The sequence below is a fragment of the Miscanthus floridulus genome, chromosome 15 (genome assembly GCF_019320115.1).
Source record: "Miscanthus floridulus cultivar M001 chromosome 15, ASM1932011v1, whole genome shotgun sequence".
NCBI lineage: Eukaryota > Viridiplantae > Streptophyta > Magnoliopsida > Poales > Poaceae > Miscanthus > Miscanthus floridulus.
Genome location: NC_089594.1, coordinates 52660404 through 52671726, shown reverse-complemented (window position 1 = coordinate 52671726; position 11323 = coordinate 52660404). Strand labels below are relative to the sequence as shown.

The window sequence follows — 11323 nt, the reverse complement described above, 5'->3', positions numbered from 1 at the left end:
TGCCTTAACTTTTGTAGTTGGTGGCCATTTATCTTGAACTAGGATTGTTTGCATGCAATTCAATGTGATTATACCATTAGCCGTAGGTGGATGAATGAATTATATATACAGGGACACTATTTACTTGCTGGTATATCATTTAAGTGAAAGTGAACTGATTATTGGCTGGTTGTATTTTGCAGATGAGGTTGTCTGAAAAGGGAGGTGTTGGAAAGAGCACATTCTCAGCCCAACTCTCTACAAGAAGGTCGGTGTCCCTGTGCTAGGTGTTGTGGAGAACATGAGTGGCCTTAGGCAGCCGCTTTCAGATCTCAGATTCGTCAAGTCAGATGAGGCGGCCGAGACAGATGCGACAGAGTGGGCCCTAAACTATGTCAAGGAGAAAGCCCCTGAGCTTTTGTCGGTCATGGCCTGCAGTGAGGTTTGACAGCAGCAAGGGAGGCGCCAAGAAGATGTGCCATGAAATGGGGGTTCCTTTCCTTGGCAAGGTGCCCATGGATCCGCAGCTGTGTAAGGCGGCTGAGGAAGGGAGGTCATGCTTTGCTGATCAGAAATGCAGTGCCAGTGCGCTGGCTCTTCAGAACATTGTGAAGAAGCTGATCAAGACTGAGTGAGAAAATAGTGTTGCCTGCTGGGAATCTGGTAGTGAGAAATGAGATGAAATGATAGTTGCCAGAGTTCTCGTTACCAATATACTGTGTCACACACATTGAGTCTTTATTAGTGTATACTGGATCTATAAGTTTTTGTTCATGAATCATCAGTGGGTGGACTGGGTGCACAAACTACCGCTTAATTTTTGCACTATGCAGTGAAATATGTTTTGAGGCGCTACGTGAATGATACTTGAATGCTTTGTACTGTACGTAGCATGTCAACGCTTCTTTGCTCTCGTAGTAGAACATGCTTTTCATAAGTTATATCCGATACTGGGGCAGTCGGCAAAAAATCAGGACAAAGCCTCAGGGCCTTTTCTCGCGCAAAAACTAATGATGATTCACAAACAATAAGCATGTTCTTTATTTCTCTTAACACAGATGACTGAACAGTGAACATGACCATGTAGTGACAAGCGGATCAAACTTTCTATGCTTCTCATGGAAAAAGAAAATCCAATATATTCAGAAGAAAGGAGAGAAGTTAAAAACAGAGATTGAGATCAGAACATCACATCATTTTTTATTCGTAAATGGTCACTCTCTCAACAAGTAGAAGTTTCTCTTATTACACGACCCATGTATTACAAGGGCTCTTCTCAGCGTTCTGTCATTCTGCGGTTGCACGGCAACTTGATAATAAAACAGCTAAACCAAAGGGTTGGCATCCATATGTAGCCATGGGTCTACACATACCCCATCCTCTTGCTCAACTCGTCAGCTTCCTGTGGTCCTCAGTTCCGGATTGTATGGAACGGACTTCAGCTTGCCACCATTGATGTCGTGAAGTAAAGGAGTGAAGATGTCGTGAAGTAAGAGAGACAGTCTTTTCCATAGCCACCAAACAAAAGACCTACAAATTAGAGTGACAATCATACCAGAGCTCTCTCCAGAATATAACATTGCTATATCTACGAGGAATGTAATTACAGGTATCTGCTGTGTCTATTCAGAAGATTAGCACTAGATTGGTGATAATACAAAATATTAACCACACTACTGAATAATCATGCATTAAGTATTGGACTACCTATTTTGTTAGGCCTATTAGTCCACTCATACGAGACATGAAAGTGATGGTTGACTACCTATTTTGTTAGGCCTATTAGTCCACTCAGACGAGACGTGAGAGTGATCGGTCTAGTTAACTATGACATATAGTGCTTAAAAAAAATCCATATTTTAGTTATTTATGAGATGTAGTGGTTATAGAAAAATCTATAAAAAAACAGGTTCACTTTCTATCATGTTAGACCTATTAATCCCGTCCAATGACATGTGAGAGTGACGGTTGACTAATTATCTTGTTAGGCCTTTCAGTCCACTTACACGAGACATGATAGTAATCGGTCCAATTAGCCATGAGACATATTGCTTATAAAAAAGTCTATATTAGTTAACTGCGAGATGTAATACGTATTAAAAAAAGTCCATAGGAAAAACAAAAAAATAAAAAAAATACAGTAGAGAGGGTCGAACCCATGCAGCCTTGCCCTTTCGGCTACACTTGAAACATTTACCAACTGACCTATATAAGGCTGTTTGTTCGAGTGGAAGTTTTACGATATTTATATTATATAGTTGCGTCTGCTCAGCGCCTGATTTATAGAATAGAATTTGAAATATTTTTTTTATTTCCATGTGAGTAGTATAGAACTACAATAGCATGAGAATAGGAGAACACCGGACAACTATCTAATTTTGGGCTGGCCCAATGTGCAAAGCAGGAGCACCGCATCTTGCCTGCTAGTGCCAGCTTTGCTCCTAGAGGAAGAGGCAATAGTCCCACCTTGCCAATGCAAATAAGAAGGCAGATGCCATACTCTTGTATAAGAAGATAAAAGCTAGCATATATTCGTTGAACTGAGTACGAAATAGTCCCACCTCGCCTCGACAAACAGAAAGACAAAGGCATGATGTTATGTATAACTACATACGCTTGCCCATCCACCTGCACTGGCACATTATTGATGCAGTTCCTGCAATACGGTATTCTCGTTGGGAATTTACCGGAAGAAGAAAAGGCAATGTTCAGGAAAAGCATTGCTGATGGGTGGTGAAGTGGTGTGCCATGGCGAGGACAACAAAATGGTGTGCCAATGTGCCATGGCGAGCACAACAATTAGACGGCTTTAGAGTATTCAGAGTTATCTTTCCTCTCCATGACTAAATAAAAACATATAATCTGCCACGATCGTGGACCAAACTAACGATAAAAATATGTACGTAATGAAAAAAAATATGGTGTGACCACACACATAGTTCTGGAATTAAAAATTGGAAGTGACAAGAAGGATAGCTATTAGGCATTGCCTCTCCTAAAAATTGTAAATTTCTTGGTTCCTTTGACCCTGTTCAGCCGCTGGTTTCTGCACTATTAGACAGCCATTGTACTATATTTTTCTAAGAGCATGTTCCGTTGAAGCATGATGTTTGGAATCCATTTTGTCAGGTTCCTCCTTGAGTGCACGGTCCATGGATGCACACTTTTCTCGTAGCTTGATGTCCATTTCAGCACGGTGAAGCATGACCACACTATCCATTTTTTCACGCTCATGCTTCATCCTCTGTTCCAGCTTGTAAGGTGTGTAATACAAACTGTAAGGAAATGAGGATGATATAGTCCGAAACAAATAAAAGGCAAGAAAACTACATGAAACAAAATGAATTATAAGTTTACTTGAGATTTGCTGGCCCACAACTGCACAACACATAGTTACCAGCAGTCATTGCATAGGCTCCATTTGCCACAAGCATTACATAGTCCGAAGCAGAGTTAGGAAATGCTGAGGCGCAAGCTAATGAAAGAAACAAATTGTTGTCATTAGAAAGGAAGTACTGATCAGCGGAGAGGACGACACAATTAGAAATTATCCTTCTCAACTATCATTATTGAACCAATCATTATTCAACCTGATGACACATGGACCAAGCTAGAAAGTGCTTGGTCATACTTCTGCCTATTCTTTTAACCATATGCACTCAGTTCAGTCCCAAACCCAAAAACTTTTGACGATAAGCTCCAAGACCATTCCCACAGCAATTGAAAAGATGCAAAAGTTCCCTATGGCAGTGAGAACCTGGATAGTGAAACAACAGATGTTCATCACGTCATAAATTTACCAATGAATTAATCTGTCGACAACAAAGGAGCAATCGAAATGTGATCAGCAAGTATGCTATCTACTGAACGTTTTTGCACTCAGGATGAAGCTGCGGATAAAAGAGAGAAGATAATGCCAACCGAAAACTGTAAAATGACAGTAAAGTTAGTAAATGGGCTGCTAGATAGAACTAAGTAAGTTTGCAGGCTTCAGACAACCCACACTGTTGCTCTGACTACTAAGTAACAGTCACATGCAGTTTGGACAAAACACAAATGACATGATTTTAATGGCGGATATTCTATACTTTACCGGGATGGGGTACCATTTATAGTCACTAACTATATTCTTGAGCTACAGTTTAAAAAGAAACACACAGCAAAGGTATTGGAAGCAAGATGCAATACAAAGTTAGGCAATAAAATATAGATAAGCGTGGTTTAGGGTTTAGGGTAATCATCTCTATAGAAGTGCTGAACATAAAAAGAGGGTGCAAGCAACAATATGCATTTTCTATGTTGGTAGATCTTTTTAAAACCCAAGCCTGGTGCTTTTCAGTATCAGCTGCCATTCTTGACAAGTCTACTATAATACTCCCTACGTTTCAAATTGTACATCATTTTGGCCTTTATAATTGCTATGTATCATAGTAAAAAGAACTATGAATCTAGAAAAGCCATGCCCTCAAGGCCTTGAAAGTGGCACCAGTACCTGTTGGTTCAGATGACCTAAAAAATGAACAAACATTAGAAGATGAGCTGCTTCCTTTGAAAGAAAAACAACATGCAATTCCTATCAAACAAGTTTCAGTTTCTGAATTTTGTTAAAAGCACAAGATGGCAAGCAAAATTAGTACCAACAACATTTGTGGGCACTATAAGAAACTCAGTTCTGAAGAGTCGATGCATTGGCTAAAGAATGGTCGACTTCACACTACAAGACTCACTAGGAATGGAGCCAAACAGAAACAGGGGTGTGTGCCTGTGCCCTGCCCACCAACACGGCAACACCAAGTGCAAGTGGTGACTGGAAAAAAACGTTACCTTTGGCGAAGGACGTCAGCATGGTCGCTGGTCCTAGCCCCGAAGACGTGCATGGCGGCACCGGCGGCACGCTCGGAGACCGGGGAGACGCTGGAGCTCCAGACGAGCATGTGCAGGTCCTTCCTCTTGGCTGCCACACCTAGGCCTGCGGCTGCGGCGAGTGCCCGTCAGCGCCCTTGTCCTCGTCCCCCCCCCCCCCCCCCCCCCCGCCACCGCTCCTCCTCCTCCTCCCTTGGCACCAGCGCCGACGATGTTGAAGAAGTCGGCATGATTGAAGCTGGAGCCACGCGGGGTGGGGTTACTCAACGACTGCAGCGAGTAGAACTCGGCACCGGAGAGGTTGGAGACCTAGGGTTGCATGGACTACGAGTAAGAGTGGGAGTGCGAGCATGCGGCCTCAGAGCGCGAGCTGGTGGATTTGCGCACGGTGACCCACACCCATCCGGTGTCACCGCCACGCAAGGAGGCACCGGCGGCAATGGGGACGTCGTCGACCTCGAGCTCGATCTCACCCCTAGCGAGCGAGATGACGTTGGAGTCGACGCAGAAGGAGACAATGGAGGCAGCAGCGCTGTCGGGGAACTGGTCGAGCACGAGCGCGCGCATGGTGCTATACTCAAAGAGGATGAGCATGAGCATGTACCAGATGATGCACTGGAGGATGACAACATAGACCATGAGTGTGCCGGCGTCGGTGGAGGTGGAGGACGAGGATGCGGCTCCGCTGCCGTACATGCCACGGAGCAGCGGGATGCCCATGACGAGTGTGTCGGGGAGCGTGGAGAGGGAGAAGAGCATGATGCTCCAGTCGAGGCCAAGGAAGTGAGAAGAGGCAAGGAAGAGGAGGAAGAGGATGGCGAGCTTCTGCAATGTGTCGGCAACGAGGAAGCACAGGTTCATGGTGAAGGGGTTGTTGGTGGAGATGAAGTGGAAGGAGAGGAGCGGGACGGCGAAAAGCGCCATGAAGCAGTTGATCCCCGAGCACTGGTCAGGGGTGAAGATCCACCACCAGCAGACGGAGTCATAGGCTATGCGTCATGGCTATGTATAGCGGCACCACCGCCGTCAGCATGTGGTACAGGTCCAGCGCCGTGATCATGGCTGCGGACGGCGGCGGCACAAAGACGGTGGCGAATGAACCCTAACAAGACGAAAATATTCATCTTTTTTTAAAACCAAATATTCACTATAGTACTTAAATCATACATCCCAGCTATACTACTTAAAATATTATTTTTACAATTGTGGATTTACCATTTTACCCTTGATTAAAAAAATAACTATGAAAAAGGAATTGCCACTCTTTTATTTGAAGTCCTAATCCTCTCAACTTTGAGGCGTTGGGAGGCGTTACGGCACATATGGGCCCACTGACCATAGACACATCTAACGCCTCCCAACGCCTCCCTCATTAACGCCTCTCAATGGCTTCCCTTATATAAGCCCACCAATCATAGACACATCTAACGCTTCCTAATGCCTCCCCAACCATAGTAAAAAAGTTCTTTTATATATAGAAAAGCTAATGAAAGTTGGTTAGTAGATGCTTGTGTTTATGCCATGTAATACTTCTAATAATTGGTGCTAGGTAATGTGATTACTTGGTTATAGTTAGGAGTTGCATGGAGCTGCATGTATAGCTACAAAATGTTAGTTGTTAACAACATAAATGATAAATGCATATAGTTGTATCTCTATTGTTATGGCTGCATGTACAGTTTCTGTGGTGGTGATATTTTTGTAATTCAAATGATGTTTTCTGTAGATATGTTGAATACAATAGTTGTAGATAATTTCTTTAAATTGCTTGTCCTAAAATTTCATTATTTTAGGCGTGATGGTTTAGGAGTTATAGATTTTAGAAGGTTGCTGTCAGGTTTTTGCATGTCCTCTAGACATATCTGAATAATTGTATTGTTTTGCTCATTTAAACATGGAATCATATATTGGTGATAATAGAATAGTTGTATTGCTTTTCTTAACCTTTCTAAAATGTCTAAGATAACTACATTTGGTGGTCTAGAACTCCAGTTATAGCTATTCAAAGTGGAATGATAGATTTCTGTCCAAATCTGGATAGAGATGCCTTCTTGGTGTTGTTTGACCTTGTTAGCTGTAGAATCATCTTAAAATGATAATGATAAAGTTATACATAACTTAATAAGATTTCCATAAAGTTCAGAATCATGTTGCTGAATGTCTAGAACTCCAGTTATGCATTTCTGAAGTTAATATCACATTTTTGTCCTTAGTTGTATAAGCTCTGCTTCATGATGTATTTTCACCTTGTTATTTATTGAATAAATTTTTTGTGTTAATAACAAAGTTTTAGATAATTTCATTAGCTTTCCAGAAAGTCTTGAATCACACTTTTTTGCATGCCTAGAACTCTGGGTATGATTAAAACAAGTGACTATGGTGCTGCTGTTCAGAATCTATGTTTGTACCTAAAATTGTTTACTTCTCCTTGCTTTGCTTTGTGTGTTGCTAAGTGTGGCTCATGCCTTGCTAAGTGTGGATCATGCCTTTGATGTTGTTAAGTTAATATACCTAAAACCTTGTGAAACTTGTGTCAAGCGTGGTGTTACCTTCCTTGCTATCCTAGCATGATAGGTTGTGGGATGTTTAATTAAGTAACGTGGAGTGCTTATATATGTTCAGTGTAACCCTATGCTCATCTTGAATACTTTTATGTGAGGCATCTCATATTGCCATTCTTCGTATTCATGCACTTTCATTGTTGCATCTCATCTAGGTATGCTAGATGCACCACATGAAGGACGTGATGATGGAGTTGAACCAGAAGACGGTGCTGGTGGACATATCCCGAAGATGGAAGGACTAAGCAAGTGCTAGGACCGGAGATGTCACCAAGATGGTGCGAGCTAACTGAACTAACTTGTGTCAGATCCCAGGCAAGCCCCAGAGCATTTTAAGCCTCCTATGTTTTTACAAATATCACTTGAGTCCTTTATGTTTGATGCATAGAACTACCTTGTCCAAAAATATACCTTGAACCCTATGTAGGTCCAAGATCGAATGTATGCTTAGCAATGCTTAGACCAATAAAAGTCGAGTTATTTCCTATCACCTACGAGATATAAGTGGATACCAAAGCACGGTTGGTTATATTTGCTATCATGGAAATAACCAGGTGTTGATAAATAAAAGGAGACCGAGCGAGATTGTGATAGAGAAGCAACAAGGCATGGAGGTCTTGGTGCCTATTTATCCCTATCGGTATCGCTTAAGGACCGATTCACTGTACGTCCTCATATCATGTTGAACGCATGCCTAGCACTTAGTTGGCCAAAAAAGTTGTTGTGACCACGAAGCCAAGTGGCTCAACTTAGGTCGGGACCTGATAAGTGAAAATGCACATACTAGAGGTAGTAAGGATGTGTGGGGAGCTAGTGGTGTGAGTCCAAGGGTAGGCTAGGCCTGAACTTCCTAGCAGACTAGTAGTATCGTTGAGGGTGCAGCGTTGATTGGACCTGCGACTATACCTGAGTTGTACCAAAGGTGACCTAAGACTACCTTGGCACAAGTATGTCTGGGTCTGTGTTAGGAATAACTCCCTAGCTAGTTGGAATTGATTCGAGTCACCGTCTCTCCCAGATAGTGAGAACTTGATGGAGCAGCGACAACGTAGCATTAATTGATGGAATTTGATGGTTATGATGAATATGGAAATGTTACACCAACTATGGTTACTATTGCATGTTACTAAATGATATTCCACATGTTTGACATAGGTTAGTTGCTAATCTAGAGATGAATAGCTATAATTAACTTGGTTACCGAATTATAAAATGTATAGCTCAACTAGTGGCTTTTATGCAAAATTTTGTCAATCTAGCTCCACCTATAAAGCCTTGCATACTCCTTGGTGTCATTTTATTTCTGGTTTATGATGGGTAAGTCTAGCTGAGTACATTCGAGTACTCAGGGTTTATCCCACCATGTTGCGGGTGAAGTTCTTGGACTGCTAAAGATGGTGGCTAACCGCCAGTGGGCTCGGTGACTCTATATTTATTTCTCATCTATACGCTTTTGTCGGAGGATGTCACTTATGCTAGCAATGTATTTGGAATTTATATTAATGTAATCATTTGAAAACTATGTTATTTTCCTTTAGCCAGTTTTGAAACCCAAACTTGTACTATTATTTATGAACCCATTTGTAATATTATTTCTATTGTACCTCTATGTATGTGATGCATATTTGCTTAATCATGCGATCTTGGTTATGATGTTGATTTACAGAGGTCCTTCATGACACCCGGTGGACTACTAGGTTTATACAAGTGAAAGTATGCGCGTGTCAATGTGTTAAATGGGGATAGCTATACTTGAGCTTGTATAAATTGGGTGGTTCTATCAAAGCGCTCACCCTAAGGATCCATGGGTGGGTGGTCAACATTGTGTAAGCGTGGTGCTTATACATTTTTTACCTACGGATACACCCTATATTCTAGGTCATGTGGTAGATCACGGACGTGACACTCCCATTGAGTCTTTTGTAGTCCACTCCCTGATGTAGGTAGCACAGTATGATCTAGTTAGAAAGGGGGACAAGCTCTGTTCTTAATCTCCCTTAGTAATATCCCTTATGTGTAGATATGAATATTATCTTAGCAATGACTATTAGGTGTAATTGCACTAATCAATGTATGCTTTGACTTATAATTAAGAATGACTTAGGAATTATTCCTCTAATATTCTACCTGACCATGCTAATGCCATAGAAAGGAGTACTCTGAGTGATTTATCATTATCATTGATCAATAGTTATCATATATATATATCTTATCCTATAACTTACCCCTGTTATGAGTAGAATATCGGTTATGGTTTAAACTCTGTTCAACTCTATTCTTAGTAGCGATGCTAATGAAAGTCAACAAATGGGAAGTGGTCTTTCTTTGTAGTGGAGTTGAGTTTTCAGTTATCTATACACGTTCTCCAACCCATGATGGTTCCGTTGTGGGATCAATTCATTTTTATTATTTTAAATGACCATCATGCCCCTTTCTTGGGCACCACTTGGATGGGCCTGACCCAGTGACTATGTGGTATAGGATAAATAATCCTGGCATGAAGAAGTTTTAGGACATCCTTCTTCATAACTTCCCGCATCGCATTATTAAGCCTATGTTGGGGTTCTCGTGATGGTGTGCTTGCATGATCAATTGGAATGTGATGGGTGCATAGTGTTGGACTTATCCCCTTAAGGTCTTGAAGTGAATAACCAAAAACTAGTCTATGTTTTTCTAAGATGGTGATGAGTTTGGATGTCTCCTTATCAGTAGGCTTGTCGCTTATGTTTACAGGAGTTTCTTTATCTCCATTCAAGAAAGCATAATGTAAGCCAACAGGTAAGGGTTTAAGTTCAACTAGAGGTCATGTCGATGCTTCCTCTTGAGAAAGGTTAATGGTTTCACCTAAATCATCCTCTTTTTCTATGAAGAGTTTAGCATCTTTTTCTAAAGACGACCTAGGGGATTCAAAGGGTAAAATCGACATGGCTTCCTTGGGCAGGTCAGGGTGGGGAAGAGCATCTACCACCGAGTTTTTAGCTCGAGTGAGAGGAATTGAAAAAGTGTCTCTCCCCAACGTTATGTCTAGATCCTCGGATGATGGTGTTCTTATGAAGAGTTTTTCTAGGGGATGCCCTATCATGATGTCAAAATCTTGGATGTCAAAGACATGGAAATCAAGGGCCATTTTGACATTATCATGATGTAATGTTATGTTGTGTAGGACCCCACATCCTTTTTGGCTAGATCGTGGGGCAACCCTAAGAGATTTGTTTGTCGAAGCAAGGGGTTTAGCACCTAAGTAGGTGCATGCGAAAGATGTGGACATGAGGTTTGCTCTGATAATAGGATTGTAAAGCACATCCACCATGGTTCTATAGATTTGGCATTAGATGGTTAAACAAGGGGTGCTAATATGAATTTCTTTTGAAGAAAGCTCCACTTCTTCTACCCATTCACTGCTTAGGATAGAAGTTGACTCCCTAATGGATTCCCTGAGGAATTCTTTGCCTATAGGGTCTAAAGGAGTGATAGGAACTAGTGGTCTCTTTTGTTGAGTATTTCGAGGTATTTTTGAAATCTACATGAAATTTGTCCTCGAAAAATGGAAATTCCCAAGGTTGAAAATCTTCCTTTGGAGTTTTTGGTTTGGGTGAGGGTCTCTGAATGGGAGTTATGGGGTTGGCCTCTGTCGAGGAGAGTTCCTCATGGCTTGATTTAGGCTCTATTCAGAGGGGTTCTAGGGGAGGAGTGTTCCCTAGAATGCAGTCTAAAAGAGCTTCTCCCTCTATTGTGGTTTTATGGGTAAACAAACCTCCGACAGTGATATCAAGCTGTAGGGCAGATTCCTTACTAAGACAGCCAAAAATGTTGTAAGAACATGTGGTTTGCTATAGACAAGTTAGGGCTAGAATGTGTTAGGATTGAAAATCTATCCTAGGCTGCACCTATGGTTTCCTTCTCTTTTTTGTTGAAAATTG

At 41.6% G+C, this 11323-nt stretch overlaps 1 pseudogene; it reads right to left on the bottom strand.

Moving 5' to 3' along the window:
• Window positions 1-4799: 4799 nt before the first annotated feature.
• Window positions 4800-5902, bottom strand: LOC136507472 (probable auxin efflux carrier component 1d; annotated as a pseudogene).
• Between the last annotated feature and the right edge of the window lie 5421 nt (window positions 5903-11323).